At 44.0% G+C, this 24,984-nt stretch overlaps 1 long non-coding RNA gene across 2 annotated transcripts; it reads right to left on the bottom strand.

Annotated features, from left to right (window-relative positions):
• Positions 1 to 5,771: 5,771 nt before the first annotated feature.
• On the bottom strand, positions 5,772 to 24,583 carry LOC131502742 (uncharacterized). Of its 2 annotated transcripts, XR_009257156.1 has the most exons (4): positions 23,650 to 24,583; positions 22,587 to 22,610; positions 8,604 to 8,705; positions 5,772 to 6,132 (listed from the first exon to the last, which is right to left on the bottom strand). It is a non-coding gene; the product is annotated as an uncharacterized LOC131502742 (long non-coding RNA). The 2 variants fall into 2 exon arrangements; XR_009257159.1 differs by lacking the exon at positions 22,587 to 22,610.
• Positions 24,584 to 24,984: the final 401 nt, after the last annotated feature.

The raw sequence follows: 24,984 nt of genomic DNA, 5'->3' as shown, positions 1-24,984 counted from the left end.
GGATCACATGGTAATTCTATTTTTAATTTGTTGAGGAACCTCCATACTGTCTTCCAGAATGGCTGCACCAGTTTGCATTCTCAACAGTGCACAAAGGTTCCTTTTACTCCATATCCTCACCAACACCTGTTGTTCCTTGTAGTGTTGATTTTAGCCATCCTGACAGGTGTGAAGTGATATCTCATTGTGGTTTTGATTTGCATTTCCCTGACGATGGGTGATGTTGAGCATCTTTTCATGTGTCTGTTGGCCATCTGTATGTCTTTGGGGAAATGTCTGTTCATGTCCTCTGCCCATTTTTAACTGGGTTATTTGGTTTCTTTGGGGCGTTGAGTTGTGTAAGTTCTTTATATATTTTGGATACTAACCTTTTATCGGATATGTCATTTGCAAATATCTTCCCCCATTCAGGAGGCTGTCTTTTAGTTTTTGTTGGTGGTCATACTTGTCCTTTCTTAGTACTGACCAGAGCACCCAGTCCTTTGGAGTGGAAAGAAAGGTCTCACATATAGAGCAAGTGCTCTTGCTAAAGACCTGCCCAAGTTATTGCCAACATATTTAATAAGTAAGACTGCTCTCACAGAAACACAAAATAAATTTTAAAAATCCTATTTATACTTTGTTAGACTCAATATTTGATATTTCTACATTTTAAATAGGTTCTCTAATTTTGCTTTTTTCCTTCCTAATGGTTTCCATCTTTGTCTCAATCATAAGTTAATGAGAATTACAAGTCTTACCAATAACATACACTTTCATTTTTTAAATGTCTCTTCATTTTTAGTGACTAATAAGGGCACTGACACTGCACAGACTGAACTGGAGCCCCAATGGTTGTGGCGTCAGGTGGTAGCTATGACATTTCACTTGTCAGCGGGTCCGTGGAAGTCCAAACTCAGTCTGCAAAGGGCGAATGGAGAAGGTCAGTGTATACAGTTCGAAAGTGTGGGTGGTTCAAAAGCCGAATGTACAAAAGTTGAAAATGTTGCCCAGCTCCAACTAGAACGTAAGTGTCTTGCAGACAGGAATGTTGTCCATTTTGTACACAGCGGTATCCCAGTGCCTAGAACAGGGTCCTGCACACAGTAGATGCTTCATGCTTTCTGGATTCATGAACTGCCCATGCTTTGGAATTCTTGCAGCCACTTGTCACATTGTACTGTATATACCAGTATCACATTTAACTTCAAGATTGACAGTATCTTGGAAGCAGAAGGAAGCCTTTTTTCTCTTGCAACATCTACATCATCCATAACTGAGATTCAATAAATGCATATTGACCAGGTAGAAGTACCTTTGTATTGTTGGGAGCTAGCTAGTGATTAAACAGTTTAAAAACAAAATCCCTCACTGGTCATGAGAAAAACCATAGCTCATGCTACAGAAATGGACAATTGCTGAAGCCCCCAGAAGTTTCTCAAGTACTGTGTGGCAGGGAAGTAGATTTCCTGCCCCAGAAATCTGGCAAAAGAATTCACTTGAGGATTTAAGTCTGAGAAAAAAAAGACCCAAGAAAGGAGGCAGAGAAGGGGAGGTCTTTTCCAGGGCCTAGAGATTAAGGCTATTTAGATACCACTTAAGAAAGGAACCAGATGCCAGCCAGGTTTGTGCTTCGGTTTAACCATGTTCTCTGCAAAACTTGCTTATGGGAAGATCAGAAGCTCTGACGATCATTACTGAAGAGGATTCAGAGAAATTATCGTCTACTCCCGGTTGAAGAGAGAACAAGTCCTGATCTTTTTTTGGTGTCAACCTCTACTGAAATGTGCTGTTGTCAAATCAAAAAGGGGATAGATTCGAATTTTACAACTCTGATGAAAGTGAAATAAAAGGAAATCTGTATCATCTTAATCAAAGCATGTGCCACCTGAGTCGGCTCCCTGTCTCGTCCCTTGGCCTTGGTGACTCTCATGTGCTGGAGGTTAAGGGTTTGTTAAAGAAGATGGGTTTTGATTAAGTGTCACATTTAGTGTGATGTGACATGCTCTTTATCATTGCAAGGGAAGATTGGGGGACCAGGGGGAGCTTTATAGCTAGTTCCCAATATAAATTAGGAGTCTTGGGGAATGGGTACTTTGCAGTTGGCCTTGATCTTTCCAGGGCCCAATGAATGTGTGTATGTGAGAGTGTGCACACATGTATGTGTGTGTGTGTGTGTGTGTGTGTGTGTGCGCGTGTGTGTGTGTAGGGATGGCAGAAAAGTCAGTTTTCACGTGCCTGCGCTAATGGGCTGGTTACCCCACTTGGAGTTTGACTTGCAATTGTAACATAAGCCTCCAGCTCTAAATTTGTCCATGTTCTTGATATGGAGCAAAGTTCTCCCTGCCTTTTACTTCTTTGGAATTTCACTGTTGCTTAGGGAAATCTCAAGCATTCATTCATCCCTTTGGGGGGCAGTGACACAAATTTGAGGAGGGAGAAGCGGGAGGAAGCATTCCAAGTGCCACATGCCATTTCTAGCCAGAGGCCATGGCCATTGCGTCCCCTGACTTCACCTAGAGAAAGGAGAGCAGTCAGAGCCAAATCCTCCTCCCTTCAAATCGAAGATGTGCTCCACACCTTAAGACTCAGATTCTGGCTTAAACTGGAGTAGTGAGAGCACAGTGAAAACGGGGGTACAGTAAATCCCCAGAGTGCTCATGAAGGCAGGGGGTGGGATTGAGGGAGACATCTCAGAAGGAACCATTCCCATCCAAAAGGCACCCCACCCCGCCTCCAGATCAAGTTTTCTAAAATATCACTTGTGGAGCTCCTGGCTGGCTCAGGGGAGCATGCAACTCTCGATCTTGCAGCTGTGAGTTCGAGCCACACATTGGGTATAAATACTATTCAAACAAATAAACTTAGAAAAAAAAAGACTCTCGTCAAGTCAGAACCCTTCCATAAATACTCTTCCCTTCCCTCCCATTGCCTTTATGCCACAAGAATAAAGGAAATCCATACCCTTTGTTCCAGCATTCAATGCCACACATCCTGGCACTGCCAAATTGGCCTACTTACTGCCTCTCAAATGACTTAGCTTTTATCTTGCAGCATTTGCTTGTCACTCCCCTGTGTGGAATGCCTTTTCTGTTTCTCTCACCTATGGCAAGATGGCGCCCATCTTCCAAACATTGGCTACGGCCCTTTCCTTTTTATGAGGGAGTCACAGCCCACTTGAGACAATGCCTCTTTTTATTCCAAAAATCTGAATGGAGCTTCTACTAAGTGCCCAGAACTGCTCTAGACACCTGGATTAGGTCACAGAACAAGACGAAGACACCTGCCTTCAAGGAGCATGCGCTGTAGTCATCAGGAGGATCGTGCGGTAAACTTAAAAGACAACTCAAAAATATTACTTAATGGTAACAGTTACTATGGAGAGAAGAAGAAGAAGAAGAAAACAGAGCAGGGTAAAGGAGATCAGGAGCTCCCACTGTTTGAGGCCAGGGGCTGGCTACAGTATTACAGGATGACCAGGGTGGGTCTCATAGAGGGATGTGTGGACCAAGAAACTAGAGGAAAATCCATAATGTCGAATAACAAATGGAAAGGCCTCCAGGGGCACCTGGGTGGCTCAGCTGGTTGAGTGACTGACTTCGGCTCAGGTCATGATCTCCTGTGAGTTCAAGGCCTGCATGGGGCTTTCTGCTGTCAGCACAGAGCCTGCATTGGATCCTCTGTCCCCCTCTCTCTCCTCCCCTCCCCCGCTTGTGCTCCTGAGCTCGGCTCTCTCTCTCAAAGATAAATAAACGTTTTTTAAAAAAGAAAGAAAGACCTCCAATGTTTGGTACAACCAGTTCAAGTGACATTAAGGAAGAAGTTAGGCAAGGAATGGAGAAATGCTTAGGTTTTTATTGCTATGTTCAAAAGTAATTTTTTTTAATTAGAAAAATTATTTACTTTTACTCCTTCCCTACATCTTACTGTTCAGGAAACCATCTTACATACATATCTGCAATAATGTACTGTTCCCAGTCTGTTTAAAGGCAAAGCAGCATAGGGAAACACCATCAGCGGTCCAGACTTCTCAGCTTATGGGATCTTGCTTCCTGATTTTACATGAAATCCTGAAACTTAGAAGTGTTTTCTCCAAAAAGGAGAAAACAGGGCATTGTAAAAGAAAAATCACTTTATTCAGTATTACAGTTTTAGAAATGGAATATATTTTCTTTAAGGAACGAGAAACTTTTTTCTCAACTGTTATTGGTTTGTCAGTATAGGTCAGCAGGAAGAAACATTAACAAGCCTGGCTCTTCAATATCAAAACATCTAGTCCAAGCGATGGTATGCTTTCTTCCTTTTCAGAGATGCTTCTTTTTCTGGTGCTTTCCATCCTTTTCCACGTTTCATATTAGAGGATCAGTACAACCTTTAAAACTTCCTGAACAAGAGCAAATCCATAGCCTCTGATTTCTTCCCAAAAGGCTTTCCAACCCGTGACTGTTCCAGCCACCAAACAAACCAACAGGACACAGAAGAGCCCAATGAGTAGAAGAAATCTCCTGAGTTGTGGGATGTTGGGTGCATTGGATTGGTCCAGCATTATGAAACAGAAACTTCCCCACTATCCATTGTAAACAGGAAGCTGGATGCAAGTCCTTCCACACTATATTGGCCATTTACTCCGTAGGCCAAGAAAGCTGCTGGCCTCTGACACCCATGTGCATCAGAGACAGAGCCAACGCTAGGAGGTTCTGCAACAACACCATCAATTGTTCCTCCCACGACGAGGATGTCAGAGGCCACCCGCAGGGCTTACACCATCGTGGTCCTGCACCCAGGGCGACCTCTTCAGCTTCAGATTGGGACCATCCAGCACAAGAACAAGACTTACTAGTTCAAAGTGTCCATGTTGGTGGTGGCAGGGGCAGCTCTCAGCCTCAGGCCCACATGCCACCTGGAAGCAGCTAAGGTAATTTTTTAGACATTAAAATTACAAAAGCATTAACTGGCGATTGCTTCTTGATATGGAAAAAATAATAAATACACTTCAGAAATTGCAAATACCCCTTTGCTTCATGAAAAAGTCCCTCCCTGTCTTTCTTCCCCTTTCCCTGACTCAGCGATTCTCCTGCTGCTTGGCTTTGACCCTCATCACAGACACTTCCCTGGAGGCTTTCTAATAACCGGCCCCTGGGGGACGCTTTTCCAGCCGCAGTCATACTTGGAGACAACATAGCTCTGGGATGGAATCTGGAGCCGGGTCTACACGCTTGCACTTCCTTCCCATGAGTCTTTGCGCGAGTTCCTCAACCAACCTGTGTTCGTCTGTAAAATGGGGTCTGTCTTAACAGGGTTCTACAGCTCACTTGAGATAATTCTTGCAAAGCATTGGGTATAGGGCCTGGCTTAGAACTGACCCGCAGATGACTGCTCACCTTTGCACCTCTGGCCTCGGGGAGCTGGGGGTGAGGGAGGGGTAGTTGTGCCTCCTGCCTCCTGTTAGAGCTTTCTTCCTCTTTCTGCAGGAACCCCGAGAACTTCATAGCCCCTGCTGTCTGTCTCTCATCCACGCTGTCTTCTGCCCAGCCCACAAGTGGTAAGGTTTCTTACAGCGCGCTCTCTCTACCCACACTTCCGAAGCGGGCTCCTCACAGCCATAGCCACAGGCACAGCCACAGCCACAGCACTGACTTCTACCTCACCCCACCCCATTTATATTGGTGGCCACCACTCGATTTCTCTATCCCAGCTCCTCTCCTGCACTCCAGACTGGTGTATCCTCGTACTGGGTGCCTCTGCGAACCCAGAGGTTCAAATCTGCCCCACCAGCCCTAGGCTCTACCCCCATCCCTCCATCTCCAGAGCCGGGTCTGTCTTCCCACCCCTCCCCCTTCCTGCTTTGCCTCCTCACCTCCAGGAGTATTCCTGCTGTTAAGAAAGTTCTTTACAAAGTGGCCCCTGCTTTCGGAGAACTCCCAGGGTGGCAGATAAGGACAATCTCAAGAGGAAAGTGGTTTGACTACAGGAAGCACAGTACTTAGGTAAGAGGGCAGGAGAGAAGCCTACCTGGCCTGGGGGTCAGCTCCGACTTCCTTAGGAGAGCTTGGGGAGCCAGTGTAAGATGTTTCCCAGGAACAGACCTAAATACATTTTCATTTTGGAGCAGGGCAAAGGTGGGATGGGAGGCCTCTTAAGAGTCGCTATTACCTGAGGGGAGAAATAAAGATTGCTTGGCCCAGGGGACTCTCACTTGTGAAGACCCCACCTTACTTGGAGTCAGGCATAATACCACAGGAGGCACAATTATATTGCCCTTTTTGAGAGATCTCTCATAATTTTGTAGGTTTTTTTTTTTAATTATATGGCTACCAGAAGAGAATTTAATATATATCAACCATTATTTCTCTCAAAGGCCATAAGGAGTCAGAAAATCTTGAATATAATAAAAATTAAACCTATAAATTGCTCTCCAATTTAATGAAATTTTTATGAAATCAAATGTTAACAATTAAAGGATCTAATTTACATTTTGTAGCCATTGCAATAAAAAATTGTAAATTTTAATTTTGCACTTCCCGTATTTTTGAACCAACAGTCCCCCCGCCTCCAACACCCTCAGATTTCAAGTGTTTTGGTAGGACCTTGGCACACTTGTAGCCCTAGTGATAAGCTTAGGGGTTCTTCTTGGGTCATCAGAACCAAACCTACATCAGCCAGAACGGAGAGTGTAGTGGGCTTCAATATGCTCCCCGCACAGAGGTGACCGTTTTCAATGCTTCCATCCCCACACAGCCTGCAATGGTGACATTAGGCACCAAAACCCAGACTGGCAGGAGTGTAGGGGATTTGGGAGAAGCAAAGGGCAGCACCCCCTGAGACTGAGTGAAAGGCACATGGCTTACTCTTCAAACATGACTTCCTTGACCAAAGTAATACAGACTCATTGAATAAAATTTGGAAAACACAGGAAAGTAAATATACTGCCCATAGTCCTGTTACCCAGACATGAACATTGATCACTTTTTTATCTTCTCGTGATTTTTTCTGCATAGGGGCGTTCTTTTTTTTTTAAACATAGTTATAGTTGTGCCTATAATTTCACATCCTGCTTTTCTTACTACATTGTGTTTCCTTCTGTCATTGCTCACTTTAGTGTGCTATATAATAAGTGCATAAAATGTCATCACATGGATTTATCAGCGTTTACTGACCTATTGCCCTATAGTTGAACATTTATATTGCTTTCAACATCTTACTCTTATAAATTTTTTGTTATTATAAATGACATTGCAATGCATGTGTGCACGTAACCCTTTGTTTAATGTTTATTTATTTCGAGAGAGAGGGAGTGCATGCACACACAAGCAGGGGAAGGGCAGAGAGAGAAGGAGAGAGAAAGAGAGAATCCCAAGCAGGCTCTATGCTGTCAGCACAGAGCCCAACGCGGGGCTTGATCTCACGAACCCTGAGATCATGACCTGAGCCGAAACCAAGAGTTGGTCGCTTAAACTATTGAGCCACCCAGGCACACCCACATAACTCTTTTTTGACATTTAGGATTATTTCTAAAGATAGAGTCTCAGAAGTGGAATTATGCAGCTAGCAAATACAAATGCTTCTAAGATTTTTAAATTCACATTGCCAGATCGCTCCCCAAAGAGGGCTGTATTAATGTGCACTGTCACTAGCAATATGTGAAAATTCCAGCTTTGAGATGGCTTTCCACTGCACTGGCTATTATCACTAATATATGTATATATAATATGTAAAGTAAAATGTAATATAATATATTATTATAATATAACCTAAGAGGTAGAAAGTGAACTTATCTTCTTATGTAAAATTTTTGGTGAGGCTTATCATACATTCAGAGAAGTACACAAATCATAAGTGAATTTTTACAAAGTGAAGACTTCTAAGTAACCAGCACCCAGATCAAGAAACTAAACGTTACCAGAACCCCAGAAGCACCTGTCATGCCCCCTTTGACCCCTCGTCCCCCACGCGAGGGTAATCACTACCGTGACTTCTCATACCCTAGGTTAGTTTTGGACAGTGGCACTGTTAACAATTTTCATTTTTGTGGTTACTAGAGGAGCTAACCCTTTTTCCACGTATTAGTTGATGAATTGAGTTCCTCTTTTGTAAATTATCTTTTCAAGTTCTTTGTCCAGGAAATAGTTGATTATTAAGCAATCTCCTAATGTCAAGTTTGGCTAAAGTTGGACTGTAGTCATCTGGACACTGTTCAAAACTGAGGAAGTGTGCGTGTGTGTGTGTGTGTGTGTGTGTGTGTGTGTGTGTTTATGCTCCCAGGAGCTCACTCTGACCATACTCTTACTTCATCATGCTTCTTTCCTGCGAGGCAAGGTGGCACCTCTGTAGGGAACACCTGGCAGGGGTAACTTTTCAGTGACAGAGCTGAGCCTAAATAGACTCTGCTGTTCTTTCAGTGTGTGTGGGAGTTACAGAAATAGGTCACTGGACCTTTTTAAAAATAGAACTGACACATTTGGGGAAAGCATTGTTTCTGCTGAGATAGCATACAGTAGGAGATGAAATGATCTCTACAGAGTAGATGAATTTAGACATTTGGTATAAAAAATAAATATCTTTAATGGTAATAACTCACAAGATATATAATGTCTTTCGTAAGAAAGGTCAATAAACATCATTACCTGCACAGCCTACGGAAAGGTTTCCCCTTCGGTTCTAACGTGGGATCTTCTGAGGTGCAAGCAGCAGCTTGCTGGCCCCCGGCCGGCCCCACCTGGCAACAGCTGTTGATGGAAAGAGAAGGGCCACACCGTCAACTGCAGTCAACATTTGTTCCCCCACCAAAGCCAAGACGTCCTGTCTCAGTGGGTTTGCATTCTCTCCGCTTAAGTTATGAGACAACCCCCTGCTACCCGTGTACCACTATCTGTGCTACAAAACAAGCGGGGACAGCGACAGCTGCCTGAGTGCAGCTCCATTCCAGCCCTTCCAATGGCTTGACCAATTTGTGGCAGGCCAGCCCCACATCTTTGCCCACAGGCTCCCCAAGAGCCATGTAAGGGCCCAGGTCTGCCCTTGGGGGGCCCTTTTTGGCCCTTTCCTGAGACATCCTCAGTAAGCTCTCTCTGGCACACCCAACCTGCCGGGTTCAGAAGCTCCATGCACTTAGGGGACAGACACTTCTCTCTTCTCCAGGGATTCCCGAGGAGCTGCTGACAGTGCCATGCTTGGGCTCCACTAATGAGACAGGCAAGATGTTGGCTGGAAAAGTAAAGCTTGGGGTTACTACCGGGAGCACACTTTGATTCAGCCCCAAGGAAGGCAAGGAAGGCAAGGAAGACACAGAAGGGGGTTGGTTGTCCCACGAGTGGGGGTGAATGAGAGCAAGGGAGGAGGGGACAGACACCTGTGTTTCAGGAAAGTCTTGGCAGCGGGGGGGGGGGGGGGGGCGGCGGACAGGGCTGATAGTGCCCAAGCAAGGGAGCAGCAGCTGTGAGGGGTGGGTGGTGGCGAGCAGGAGGGGACAGGGGTGTGAGACATTTCTCAGAAGTAGAACACACGGGCAGGACCTGAGGACTTTGACATTGGCACCAAGGGAAAAAGAAAAGTCCCAGATGCAGATGCAGCATTTTCTAACAAGAACACAGTTCCTTTTTGAAGACACGCATCCACCCAATGAGCACATGTTGAGCTCTTGCCTTGTGTCAGATAGTTGTAGACTCTGGGAATGACATGGAATTCCTGCCCCAAAGGTGCTTTCACTCTGCCAGATGGTGGGTGGGCTGTGTAGACAACAAACAAATAAGCAGGGGGGAAAAAAGGATGATTTCCTGCGGTGATAAGTGGTCTTGAAAGATAATTTGTGCTTGGGGTGGGGGGAGTGTTGTGTGATCAGAGAGGACTTTTCTGAGGAAGTGTCATTGGAGTTGATATGAAGGAGCCAGTCAGGGAGAAGAGCCAGGTCAAGAACATTCTAGATAATCAAAATTGCCTCTGCAAAAGGCCCTAAGTAGGAACACATGGCACATTTGAGGAACAGAAAGAAGACCACTGTGGCATGACGAAGAGTTTTACAACACAAACTTGTTTTCTATTTGCTGCAAGGCCACTGCCTTAGAGTTTCATCTTTGGTTTCTAGACACTCCACACCCCTTCTAGACCCTTCTCTCATCTCTTTTCTGTCTCCCTCCAGACCAGCTGCAGTAAGAAGTGAGACCAGTAGCTATCAATCCCATCTGGGAGTTGCAGAGGGACTAGAACCAGTTCAGTCTTTGTAGAAACCAAATGGGGAGGAAGTCCTGGGGCCAGCCTGGCTCCTTTTTTCAGGTCCATAATTCTTAACCACTTTTGAACTATGAACCCCTTTAGTCACCTGATACAAGCTGTGAAAAAATACAAGTATATGAAAAAATTACCTTATAAACAGCAGATTAGCTTATGAATACAAGTCTTATGACTATTGTATCTTCCATAGAGATATATCCATATATGACAAAATGTAACCATAATAATAATAAAAATACATTTGCACAGTGTTTTTTACTTTCCCCACACATTTCCACTTAATATCCTTTTGTCCCATTGACATCCTTGACACACAGGTAGGAAAGGCATTTGTTGTCCCATTTTGCAGATGAGGACACAGTGATAGAAGGCTAAGCAGCATGTGTGCAATAATAGGGCCAGTTGGCTGTAGCTTTGGGACAAGAACCAAGGTCTTGTCACTCCAAGGTCCAGGCTCTCCAAGAACAGGTCATGCAGTGACCATCTTGACTTCTCTTTGACTTCTTTCCCCATGCCCTTACCCCAGGGCCTGGAGACACTCACAGCAAAGACAATCTTTACACATACAACTCGGCCCACATTGCCCTCCTGGTGAGGAATCATGTGGATATGATTCTTCCATAGTGATATGGAAGAAGTGATATTTTCTAACACAGGCAAAGAGGCACCGAGTCTGATTATAGAAGTCAAAATTGTGTGGATGGAGGGGAACTTCCCGCTGGGGCTTCCTTTTGGCCAGTTAAACTTAGCGAGTCATTTCCTTTTTCTTCTGAAGACTTACAGCATTTCCTCCTACAGTCCCACAGAAATGAATCTCAAGGAGTGCCACCTAGTGGCCCGGACTATAAGGATCACCGATTATTTTCCCCTCACCATCCCACCCCCACTCCATGGGGCCACCTTGCTGATCAGAAAATTGGACCCATGCCTCTTACTATCCACCAGGTTAAACACCTGGTGTTTAGAACAGTGTCTAAGTGTCTGTAACTCTCTCCAACCAGGATTCCTTGGGTCAAAAGGAGGCAATGTGGACCTCCTGAAAGAGAAACAGGTGAAAACCCATCAGACTGGTTCAGCTCCGGCCTTCATCACCTCCTTGGCAGAAGGGAAAAGAAGTCTCACTACTGTGCCTCACAGAACAGAGAGAATTAGGATATCAGGATAAATGGAAACCCAGTCCAAACGCAGCCCACCTCCCAAATAATGCTTTCTAATGAAAAATAAAATATCCAGATGCAGTAAAAGAAAATATTAGTAAATTTAGCAGCAGTTTTTAAAACCCTGCTTGGGGCACCTGGCTGGCTCAGTTGGTAGGGTGTGTGACTCTTGATCTTGGGGTTGTGAGATGAGCCTCATGTTGGGTGTGATTACTTGAAAATCAATCTTTAAAAAAATTATTTTAATAAAAAGAACCCCAAGCCCTACAAGTCAAAACCACAATGAGATACTACCTCACACTTGTCAGAATGGCTAAAATTAACAACTCAGGCAATAACAGATGTTAGCAAGGATGCAGAGAAAGGGGAATCCTCTTACACTGTTGGTGGGAATGCAAACCGGTACAGCCACCATGGAAAACAGTATGGAGGATCCTCAAAAAGTTAAAAATAGAACTACCCTAGGATCCAGCAATTGCACTAGTATTTATTTAGCCAAAGGATACAAAAATACAAATTTGAAGGGGTACATGCACCCTGATGTTTATAGCAGCATTATCGACAATAGCCAAACTATGGTAAGAGCCCAAGTGTCCATTGACTTATGAATGGATAAAGAAGATATGGTGTATATATACAATGGAATATTACTCAGCCATCAGAAAGAATGAAATCTTGCCATTGCAATGACACAGATGGAGATAGAGTGTATTATGCTAAGTGAAATAAGTCAGAGTAAAACAAATACCATATGATTTCACTCCTAAGTGGAATTTAGGAAACGAAGTACATGAACACAGAGGAAGGGGAAAAAAGAGAAAGGGAAGCAAACCATAAGAGGCTCTTAACGATAGAGAACAAGCTGAGGGTTGATGCAGGGAGGTCGGTGGGGGATGGGCTAAATGGGTGATGGGTATTAAGGAGGGCACTTGTTATGATGAGCACTGGGTATTATATGTAAGTGATGAATCACCAAATTCTACTCCTGAAACCAATATTACACTATATGTTAACTAACTAGAATTTAAACTAAAATTTGGGGAAAAAAAAAAAACAAAGAAACAAACTCCTGCTCTATGGCAAAAAAAAAAAAAATAGCATGGTGAAGGAAAAACTTTGCAACATTTATCACAGATACAGGCTAATCTGTAATATTAGGAATATAAGGAGCATTAAAATATTAAGAAAAAGAGGCCAAAATAAAGGCCATATATGAAAAACCTGCAGCTAACATCATACTCAATGCTAAAAAATAGAGCTTTTCCCCTAAGATCAAGAACAAGACAAGGATATCCACTCGTACCGCTTTTATTCAACGTAGTACTAGAAGTCCTAGCCATAGCAATCAGATAAGAAAAAGAAATAAAATGAACCCAAAATAGTTACAGAAGAAGTAAAACTTTCACTATTTGCAGATGACATGATACTGTATATAGACAACCCTATAGACTCCACCAAAAGACTACAAGAACTGATAAATAAATTCAGTAATGTTGCAAGATACAAAATCAATATACAGAAATCTGTTGCATTTCCGTACACTTACAGTGAAATTGCAGAAAGAGAAATTCAGAAAACAATCCCATTTATAATTGCACCAAAAATAATAAAACACTTAGGAATTAACTTAACCAAGGAGGTGAAAGGCCTATATTCTGAAAACTATAAAACACTGATGAAAGAAACTGAAGAGGACACAAACAAATGGAAAGATATTCCACACTCATGGATTGGAAGAACAAATATTGTTAAAATGTCCATACTACCCAAAGCAATTTACAGACTTAATGCAATCCCTACCTAATACTAACAGAATTTTTCACAGAACTAGAACAAATAATCCTAAAATTTGTATGGAACCACAAAAGACCATTGAATAGACAAAGCAATCCTGAAGAATCAAGCTCAGATATCAAGATATACTACAAAGCTGTAGTAATCAAAACAGTATGGTACTGGCACAAAAACAGACACATAGAGGCACCTGGATGGTTCAGTTAAGTGTCCGGCTCTTGGTTTCAGCTCAGGTCATGATCTCACAATTAGTGGGATTGAGCCCCTCATCGGGCTCCACACTGATAGCACAGTGCCTGCTTGGGATCCTCTCTCACCCTGTCTCCCAATCTGTCCCCTGTGCGCATGTGCTCTCTCTTTCTCTCTCTCAAATAAACTTAAAAAAATAGACACATAGATCAATGGAACAGAGCAGAGAGCCCAGAAATAAACCCACAATTATATGGTTAATTAGTCTTCGACAAAGGAGGCAAAAATATGCAATGGGAAAAAGACAGTCTCTTAAACAAATGGTTCTGGGACAACTGGACAGCCAAATGCAAAAGAATGAAACTAACCATTTTCTCACACCCTACACACACACACACACAGACACACACAGACACACAAAACCTCAAAATGGATTATGGAGTTAAATATGAAATATGAAACATGAAACCATAAAAATCCTCGGGAGCAGAAGAACTTCTCTGACATCAGCCATAGCAATATTTTTCTAGATATGTCTCCTGAGGTAAGGGAAACAAAAGCAAAAATAAACTATTGGGACTACATCAAAATAAAAAGCTTCTGCACAGCAAAGAAAACAATCAAGAAAACAAAAAGACAGGGACAATACCTGGCTGGCTCAGTTAGTGGAGCATACAACTCCTGATTTGGGGGTTGTAGGTTTGAGCCACCCTGTCCCATTGGGTATAGAGATTACTTAGAAATAAAATCTCTCTTAAAAAAAAAAAGAACCTGCTGAATGGAAGAAGATATTTCCAAATGACATATCTGAAAAAGAGTTATATCAAAAATACGTAAAGAACTTACACAACTCAACACCAAAAAAACAAATAATCCAATAAAAAAATAGAAGACATGAACAGACATTTCTCCAAAGAGAAATAACCAACAGACACAGGAAAAGGTGCTCAACATCACTCTTCATCAGGGAAATGAAAATCAAAACCACCATGAGATGCCACCTCATACCTGTCAGAATGGCTAACATCAAAAACACAAGAAACAGGGGCACCTGGGTGGCTCAGTCGGTTGAGCGGTCGACTTCGGCTCAGGTCGTGATCTCACGGTTTTGAGTTCAAGCCCCGCGTTGGGCTCTGTGCTGACAGCTCGGAGCCTGAAGCCTGTCTCGGATTCTGTGTCTCCCTCTCCCTCCACTCACGCTTTGTCTCACTGTCTCTGAAAAATGAGTAAACTTAAAAAAATTTAAAACACACACACACACAAGAAACAGCAAGTCTTGGTAAGGATGTGGAGAAAAAGGAACCACTGTTGGTGGGAATGCAAACAGGTGCAGTTTCTAAGGAAAACAGTACGGAGGTTTCTCAATAAATTAAAAATAGAATTACCATATGATCCACTAATTCTAGGTATTTAAACAAAGAATATTAAAAAAACACTAATTTGAAGGGATACATGCAGCCCTATGTTTACATTGTTACTATTACAGCATTATTTGCAATAGTCAAATTACGAAAGCAGCCCAGTGTCCATCAATAGATGAATGAAGAAAATGTGGTACATATATTCACAATGGAATATTAGTCAGCCATAAAAAAAGGATGAAATCTTGCCATTTGCAACAACATGGATGGATCTAGAGGGCATAATTCTAAGTGAAATAAGTCAGAGAAAGACAAATACCACATAATTTCACTTATCTGTGGAACCTAAGAAACAAAGAAAAAAAGAGACAAACCAAAAAACAGACTCATAACTATAGAGAATGAACTGATGGTTACTAGAGGGAAGGTGGGGAGGATGTAGATGAGTCTTAAAAATATGAAAAGTTGGGAGGCACCTGACTGGCTCAGTCAGAAGAGCATGTGACTCTTTTTTTTTTTTAACGTTTATTTATTTTTGAGACAGAGAGAGACAGAGCATGAACAGGGGAGGGGCAGAGAGAGGGAGACACAGAATCAGAAGCAGGCTCCAGGCTCTGAGCCATCAGCCCAGTGAGCATGTGACTCTTGATCTTGGGGTCATGAGTTTGAGCTCCACATTTGGTGTAGAGATGACTTAAAAAATTAAAAAAATTAAAAAAAAAGATGTATACTTAAAAAAATTTAATAAAAATATGAAAATATATTCAGCTTCTGGGGCACCTGAGTAGCTCAGTTAGTTAAACGTCCAACTTCAGCTCAAATCATGATCTCATGGTTTGTGAGTTCGAGCCCTACGTTGGGCTCTGTGCTGACAGAGCCTGCTTTGCATGTTCTGTATCCTTCTCTCTCTGCCCCTCTCTCACTCTCTCTCTCTCAAAAGTAAATAAATAAACATTAAAAAAAGATATTCAGCTTCACTCATAATGATATAAAGCATATTAGAGCTACATTGACATATTAGTGTTTATCAAATTATCAAAAATTCAGAAGTTTGGTAATATACTCTGTTGGCAAGGCTGTAAGGAAAAGGGCATTCTCAGCGTGCCTGGCTGACTCAGGCAGTAGGGCATGTGACTCTTGATCTCTTGTGAGTTCAAGCCCTGCATCAGGCATGGAGCCTACTTAAAAGTAGGGGGATCCTCATAATCATTGGTGGGAGAGCAGAACGGTACAACCTCTAGGGAGAGAATTTGGAAGGCCTAGCAAGACTACCTATGCATTTACCCTTTGATCCAGCAATTCTAATTCCAGGGATTCACCCTGAAAGTGCAGTGCCACAAACATAAAACAGTATTTTTATAAGGTTCTTCACTGTGAGACATTATTTATAATAACAAAATATTAGAAACAACATAAATGCTGACCCATCAGGATACTAATTGAATAAACTGAGGACTTCACACAATGGAGTAATATAAAGCCAAAAAAGGGTTGAGGAATATTTCTATGAATTAATATGTGGTGATTTCTAAGATATATTAAGAGAAAAGATAAAGGTGTTCAATACTGCGATACGGCATCTTCCTTTTTTTTTTTTTTTTTTAAGTAATCCCTACACCAATTGTGGGGCTCAAACTCATGATCCTGAGATCAAGACTGGCATGCTCTACCAACTGAGCCAGCCAGGCACCCCTATCATGTTACATTTTGCATAAGAAAAAAAACACAGGAAGAATAAACCAGAAACTAATAAAAACATTGCTTATCGTGGATGGGTGGGAATGGAGTGGAAGGAACTTAAGGATGGGGATAAGACTTCTGAATGTACATTTTTATATATAGTTTTGACTTTTAAACCTTATGAAACTTTTGTAACTTTAGCCCTGTAAGTTAACCCTGTACATTCAGGGGCACCTTGCCGGCTTAGCTGGTGGAGCATGGGACTCTTGATCTTGGGGTGGGGGTTCGAGCCCCATGTTGAGTGTAGAGATTACTTAAAAAAATAAAATCTTTAAAAAATAAATTGTTTTCGAAGATTTGAAGAAAGCAAACCCTAAAACTAAATGCAAATAGAAACAAAGAAATCTGACTGTATATCAAATTGATAATGGAACCACACACACACACACACACACACACACACACACACACAGAGTTCATTTCAATGGTTTGTAAATACTGTCCGTGTATACCTTTAGTGGGATCATTCTAAGAACAGACAGAACTGCAAAGAAGTCTTGAATTTTTTTCTTAGAAGGCTTCTTTGAAATGGTATTGGAGTAGTAATTCTGAAACTATTTTGAGTACATTGTAGGATAGAGCAAATGATGAAATACATTGATGCGGTTGGGAATCAGGGTTCTCACTGTGGAGGAAGAGAGATACAGACATGGAATGGGAATGGAAGGAAGAACTCTATGGAGCTGGATTTGAATTGAAATAAATTTCTTTAAAAACTTTTTTTAGGGGCGCCTGGGTGGCGCAGTCGGTTAAGCGTCCGACTTCAGCCAGGTCACGATCTCGCGGTCCGTGAGTTCGAGCCCCGCGTCGGGCTCTGGGCTGATGGCTCGGAGCCTGGAGCCTGTTTCCGATTCTGTGTCTCCCTCTCTCTCTGCCCCTCCCCCGTTCATGCTCTGTCTCTCTCTGTCCCAAAAATAAATAAAAAACGTTGAAAAAAAAAAAAAAAAACTTTTTTTAGGGGTGCCTGGATGGCTCAGTCGGTTAAGTCTCTGACTTCTGTTCAGGTCATGATCTCATGGTTTGTGAGTTGCTGACAGCTCAGAGCCTGGAGCCTGCTTCTGATTCTGTGTCTCCCTCTCTCTCTGCCCCTCCCCCACTCGTGTTCTGTCTCTGTCTCTCTCAAAACTAAGCAAACATTAAAAAAATTTTTTTAATTAAAAACTCTTTAAATACAGTTTTAAGCTTTGTCCACTAAAGGGGTCTATAAGCAATGATATTCCAGTTGCACTATTCTAGTGGCCAAAACTTGTTTCTGAATGCCATTCTCCACTAAAAGAAACCTTGGAGAGACGGCTGATTCCAGGTCTGGGGCAGGGAGAGTACAGAGTGAGCCAGAAAGTAAGAAAGTGCACAAAGACTGATGCGAATGTATGGGAAGGAGCTCAGCTTAAAGGGACTTCTACTGACCAAATTTGGGATAATTAGTCTCTCAGAAAGAAGTTATTCTAGTCGATTATTTCACTCAGGTGGCTGTTGGCAGCCTCAGCAGATTCACATCCAAGATCACCCCTGTGGGCCTCTCCACGCAGCTGCCTCACAGCACAGCAGCCGGCTTCCCTCAGGACAAGTGAGGCAAACAGAGAGCTCCCGAAATGAAAACCACCATCTTTTTATAACCTAATTTCGGGAGTGACATTCTATATCTCCCGCCACGTTCCAGTCTTTAGAAGTGAGTCACTAAGTCTAGCCTGCACTCAAGGGGAGGGAGACAAACAGGATATGAATTCCTGGAGCTAGGGACAATTGGGGCCATCCTGGAGGCTGCCTACCAAGTAATCAAACATAATGACATCACCTATAATGGGACAGACTGACATTACATGCCTCCTGAAACAACGGAGTGGTAAATACACAAGGTCACCTATGTAGCATTCCTGGGAAGAAAAGTAAGGGAACAGAGGAATCCAGAACGTGGGACACTCTATAAGAAAATTATACCGGGGGCACCTGGCTGGTTCAATTGGCAAGGCATACCACTCCTGATCTTAGGGTCAAGAGTTCAAGCCCCATATTGCATGTAGAGCTTACATGAAAAAACAATTTTATCTTTTTTTTTTCTTTAACGTTTATTATTGGGAGACAGAGAGAGCATGAGCAGGGGAGGGGGAGAGAGAGAGGGAGACACAGAATCTGAAGCAGGTTCCAGGCTCTGAGCTGTCAGCACAGAGTCCGATGTGGGGCTCGAACTCACAAACCATGAGATCGTGACCTGAGTCAGATGCTTAACTGACTGAGCCACCCAGGCACCCCAATTTTTTTTTAATTTTAAGAAAATTAGTCTAAATTCAAAAATATCAGGATCATGAAAAAGAAGAAAACGTCAAACTGAGGTTACAGGAGACTAAGGAGAAAAGATAACTCAATGAAATCTGTGATCCTTCATCAGATCCTGATGAAATAAAAAACAGCTATAAAATGCTGTTTCTGAACTAATTAGGGGATTTGGATAAAGACTATACTTTAATGATCAAGTATATGTGAAATTTTTAGGTGTGATCATGGTGCTGTGGTTATGGAGGAAAATCTAACAGAAACATGCTGACATATTTAGAAGTCAAGTGCCATAATATCTGCAAGGTAAGCAGTTTAGCAAAAAAGCCAAAAACCGAAAAATCCCAACCCCCTAACAGAAATACCTGTATAAGGGCACATGGGTATTTGCCATATGAAAGATACACTCATGTTCCTTCTCCTACTCTTTCAACTTTCCTCTAGGTTTGAAGTCTTGCACATAAAAGTTTACAAAGGTGGGAGGTACGGGTTGGTTATCAGGACCCTTGGTATTTGCCAGGCCATCCTGGAGATTCCAAGGAACCCATGAGGGCCATAAAGGTCTCTGTGGTGCTCAGTGTACATGCTGGGGATTCTGTGAGTCAGCCCTCACTCCATCGCGCAGGGTCCAAAGATGATGGGGGGGAGTCAGACCTGAATTGTAATCCTTGCTCTGTCTCTTCCTGGCTGTGTGTCTTGAGGCAAGTTACTAAATGCCTCTGACCTCATTTGTAAAAAGAGAGATCAGGACCCCGAGATCAAGAGCCGTATGCTCTTCTGACTGAGCCAGCCGGGTGCCTCCCATCTTTTGTTGTGATGTGCTCAATAAATAATACTTCCCAATCCCACCTCCCAAACTGCCAAATCATTCATTCATTCATTCAACAACCATGCATTGTTACTCCCTGCAAGGGCAAGGGGTATACATGTGAATTCAGTTACTCCAGGGAACTCGTGATCAAACGGGGGGGTGGGGGGGTGGGGGGGTGGGGGGGTGGGTGGGAATACACTGGTAAATTCTAAAAGTGCTAAGGCTGTGACAGAAACACTGGCGTCCGGAGGGGGAGGGGCTGCCACAGAAGCCCCCCCCCCCCCCCGGAGGTGTGCTTGGTGGCCTGAATGGGGGATGAGGGAGGAGAGGGAGCCGTACTGAGAGGCCCCAGGGGCAAAGGCAGAGAAGACTGGAAGAGAGTCTGGCAGAGTGGACAGGGCCAGGTCGGACACTGGTTGGGGAGGCCACGGGAGCAGTGTGGGCCCTGGTCTCAGAAGTAATGGGGCGCAGTAGGCCGCGATGTTTGGTTCAGAAAACATACCAGGGCTCAGCTATCTGAGGTTGGTTTTAAAACACTGGAGGGAGGAGAGTTCTCCAATAAAAAGAAAAAAAAAATTTAATAAAAAAACACTCGAATTAATAAACAAATAGAAGGAAGTAACAGACCCTAAGCTTTCCCCTGTTGCCCTCCTCCCTGAAGGGGAGGAGGGAGGCATGGATGGGGGACGAGGTCTGGCAATAGGGCCTGCCTGCTTCTGTGAAGGGAGTGAGTGACTACCAAAGAGTAAGTAAGGCTCATCTATCACCTGCTATCACCATCTCCTCATCCAGTTTCTGTCCCCATGCACATAAAACTATGAGGTCCACCCACCACCCCATCTCTGCTTTCCAAATCATGTATTTCTGGAATGCATTAATTTTTTTCCCCTTGCTGGGGAGGCACGGAGGCCCCCCACCCTGTGCCAGCACACCAGGCACTGAGAACTCCGGGGTCCCTGCCCCAGCGGGCCCCCCAGGGCCCCGCTGCTGGGCTGAAGGGGTGGTCGAGGCGGCTGGGTGGGAGCACTGAGCCTGGCTGGGTACGCAGACGCAGAAGGAAGCTTCTTGCCTAATTCCAAATCATGTTTCTAAGAACAAAAACTATGTACAAATGAATATTTCCATCTTTATTTCAAATTCTAGGTTTCAACTGCAATATTAATGCTACTCCACAGTGTAATTTACTTGTAATAATATATCATTATTTCCATTTTACAGTTCTCTTCTTAAAGTAGTAAAGCAAATGTTTAAAACAGCACAAATCCGCAGCCCCACAATTCTCCATTCAGGCTCAGAATTTGTGCTCTCCTTTCAGAATTGCACATAATTGAAAACAATGAAAACCCCCGATGTGCTAAATGCTCTAGTCATTAAAGCATTTTTTTACTTTGGAATAAAAGACGATTCTTGTGGTTATAGTTATTATTTATTTATTTATTTTTAGAAGCCCCAAACAAGCTGCTTCCTGTTCCCAGACTGACATCTGCTGGGGATGTCAGGCTGACCGGCTTCTGGGGCAGGCCCGCAGCCGGCTGCCACTCCTCCCAGCCTGGGGGGGGGGGGGGGGGGGCAGGGGACCGCACCAGGCGGCCAGGGCCCCACCGGCAGTCCAGGGCCAGAATGGCCTCTGCAGGCCAGTATCCAGGGTTGGCAACCTGCCCCAGGTACCCAGTTTCTCTCCTGCTTCCAGCAGCTGGGTTAAGCGCCAGAATAGCATTGGCTTGGTCTCCAGTGTTGAATCAGGCAAGAGGCTGGTAGACAGGAGAGAGTTTGGGGGGCAAAATCAGGCACATGGGCAGGATGATTGTCATCTGCGTGCAAACAGGCCTGCAGACTCTGGAGAAGCCCACGCTGTTTCTTTGCTTTCTCTGGGACGTCTCCATGTGCATCTCTCTTTTTCTTTTTTCTTTTTTGGTACTGGTTCCTTTGCCTTTGATACAACAGCTCCCCTTTAGGCAGCCCTGGGAATCGGGAATCAGGCCCTGTAGGGGAGGGTCTCCGTCCTTTGTGAATTAGATTTCAACGCCCCTTGGCCTCACGGTTAACAACCAGGAACGAAGCTTCCTTTTCCACCCAGAATGAGGGGCTCCCTGCCTGTTTCCCAATTTGTAGGAAGCCTGGTCTCCTCCCTCTCCTCCACAGTTTAAATCACCGAGCCGGTGGGGGTGGGGACCTGAGGGGCTGGGGCAACAGAGGGTTCTTTTCTCTCTCCTGGAGAGATCTTCCAGCTCCAGGGCCCCTTTATGATCTGTGTCTCTGGCTCTGAGCTCTGGCTTCCGGCCCCATGAAGGACATTTTCCCTAAGGTGACTTAGGCCCCCTCAAAGTCAGCATCCTGCCCCAGCCAGACCTCTAACACACCTCCTACATACCCCGGCCCTGCCCCAGTACCTCCAGTGGGGACTTTGAGCCCTCCCACCCTCCCATATCCGTCCTACATCTGTCCCTTCATGACCACCAACATTTCCTTCCCCCTGCCCGACTTCTTATACTCCTGCCAAACTGCTCATCTCTGCACCAGGATGAAGGCACCCCCAAACCCACTTACACACCTCTAATCAAACCTCATCGTCTACAGAAAAAGCCCAAGGCCCTTGGCCTGACCCAGCCCAGACCCAGCCAAGATCTCCCAAGGCCCAGAGCTGCCCTGGGATGACTTCAGGCAGGATGACGGGGAGGCATTAGAAGATGGGGTGCCTACATGAGAACAGTGAGTTTGCTTTTTACTCTCATTTCTCAGTGTCAAGGAAAAAAGTCCGGTTTGGTGTTAGTCACCTTGTTTGTTCGCTCATTTTATAAACTTTTAACTTAGAATCGTTTTAGATTTCCAGAGAAGTTGCAAGAATATCACACGGAGCTCCTGGACTCCCTGCTCCCAGTTCTCCCACTGTTAACGTTGCCAGGGGAGGCTGTCAACACCTCCCTGTGACTCTCCCTTTCAACAAGAGCCCTTCTGCAGCCACAGCAGGGAGGGTGAGCTGGACGCTAATCACATTGCTTCGTTTGCAATGAATATCTTTTCTGTTACCTTTTATTTCCAGCAAGTGATACTACTCACCCACGTTCTGAATTCCAAAAAGCTCTGAAAAAAAAAATGAAAGGTTTTTTTGTAAGTTTGGAGCCAAAGCTGATTTGAGGCAATCTATAAATAGTCTTTATGTTGCTTGGTGTAAATATTCATACATTTCTCTGCAGAAATATTCATTCATTCTTTGGCCCTCTGGGGATGTTAAGTGATGTTGCATATATGCACTATATCACCTTTTGAAATCAGAAAAAAAAAATGTGAATTCTGGAACACATCTGGCACCGGGGGCTTATCGTGGGCTTACCATTTACGGTTACGATATAAAGTTTCTTTTGAAAACAAATTTATGTAAAAAGAGCAAGTCATTTCAAGAGAAACAGTAAGTAAATTGTGAGTACAGGTGACCTGTACTTTTAAGTTCCTTTTTCACTTTTTCCTACCTCCTCATAGAAGCATATGGGCGCTAAACAGAAAACAAAGAATCTGCAAGGCCTTCAAGATCTGGTCCAAACACCCCGGGTGGTCTTCATCTGTGCTCTGGCCCCACTCTCCCCACGACCCCCCAGCCTTATCTCAGTGCCCTCAACATGCCAGACTTACTCAGGCCTCCAGGCCTCACACAGTCTGTTCCATCCCCTTTCCCCACCTCTTTCCCTGGCAAACTCCCTGCCCTTCTACCAAACTGAGCCCAGATGCCACCTTGTGCAGGAAGCCTTTCCTGGTTGCACCCGGTCTTGATTCGGTGCCATCCTGTGTGGTCCCAGGGGACATAGTACCCCGGGGAAGGAAGCAGTCTTAGTTTGACTCCAGTCTGACTCGGCCCCTTTCGGCTGGGTGGTTTGGTCACTTAATTACACTCACCAACATTAATCAGTGGGATCAGTCATGATAGCTGCTATTTGCTACCTACAAATTCATTTCATCCTCACAAGCCTGAGAGAGAGAAACTGTTCTGATCTCTATTTAACATACGAAGAACTGAGACCCAGAGAAGTTAAGTTCCTTTCCCAAGGTCACGGTAGGCAGGGGTGGCACGGATTTCTTCCTCCATCCCTCTTGATCCCCACCATAGAGCAGCTAGAAATGTACTTACATCACAGGGCTGCCGGGAGGGAAAAATGGGATAAGCTTAGCCAGGTGTTGTGCCTCATTTCACAGGCTACTTCTGGACACTGGGTACCCCAGACACAGGGCACTTACGTGCTTCTGAGGATAGCCCAACCCAAGGGCCTACAAGCTGTTGCTCTTTGCTGCTCCTCTTGGCTTTCTCATCTCCTCACTGGAATCTTCCTGCCCAAGCCCACGCTGGGTGGGGCCTCCCCACAGCTTTATGCTGTAATCAGTATTTACAACTCTGGCCTCTCCCTCTGAGCTCAGCAGAAAAAAATGTGTCTTTTATTTAGCACCCTGCACAGGATCTGAACCAAAAGAGTTTTGTAAAGAAATGCAAAGAAAAAATGATGAAGTAAACGTATGGATGGATAAATGGATGAGCAGATGGACGGATACATGGATGAAATTAACAACGAATGGATGCATTTTTGTCCTTAGAATTTCAAACGCATTTGACATACCATGACTAAAGCAGAATGAAAAATAACATTATCCAGATAACACTCTTAAGCAGATGTACAGAGGCTGAAGAAAAAAGGAAAGAAAACAACCTGTCACATTGCATTGTGCTGTATGTCTGCATTTCTAGTAAAATAATGTGGAAGTAACATTCGACCCTTATGATTGTCACTTGAGATAGGAAGCCGGGAAGGGGACAACTGGCATTTATGATAAAGTTAAGACACTTCGGCTGTCATTGAATAAATGTGGTGGCATAACAACACTGAGAAGTGAATCTGAGAGGGGCGCCTGCGTGGCTCAGTCGGTTGAGTGTCCGACTCTTGGTTTCAGCTCAGGTCATGATCTCATGGTTCATGGGTTTGAGCCCCACTTGGGGCTCTGTGCTGACAGCACAGAGCCTGCTTGGGATTCTCCCTCTCTCCCTGGCTCTCTGCCCCGCCCCCACTCGTGCTGTCTCTGTCTCTCTCAAAATAAATAAATAAACTTAAAAAAAAAAAAAAAAAAAGCAGATCTGAGGCAAGATCTTGAAAGGGGCCAGGCCACGCAGGCCCAGCTGTGATGACAGCCACCCTTGAGCACACGGAACAACTATGTAGATGACCAAACGTGACCCAAGACAGATGGCCTGCATTTCAAAGGTGACAAAGGGATGCACTGTCATTGATATTCAATTTATTAGACTACTGCCCCTTATCTGTTTTCTTCTAACTCTGGCAGTGGAAGGATAATATATGCATTAATGAGTGCAGTTTTTAAAGGTACAAGTGTCTAATTATGGGATAAGAGGAATTACTTAGCTGCAGAGTGCAGAAAAGTCGTGAGTCCCGGAATGGCACCCTCACACACAGCAGTT

The sequence above is a fragment of the Neofelis nebulosa genome, chromosome 2 (assembly GCF_028018385.1).
Source record: "Neofelis nebulosa isolate mNeoNeb1 chromosome 2, mNeoNeb1.pri, whole genome shotgun sequence".
In the NCBI taxonomy this organism is placed as follows: domain Eukaryota; kingdom Metazoa; phylum Chordata; class Mammalia; order Carnivora; family Felidae; genus Neofelis; species Neofelis nebulosa.
This window is presented reverse-complemented; position numbering and strand designations above follow the sequence as displayed.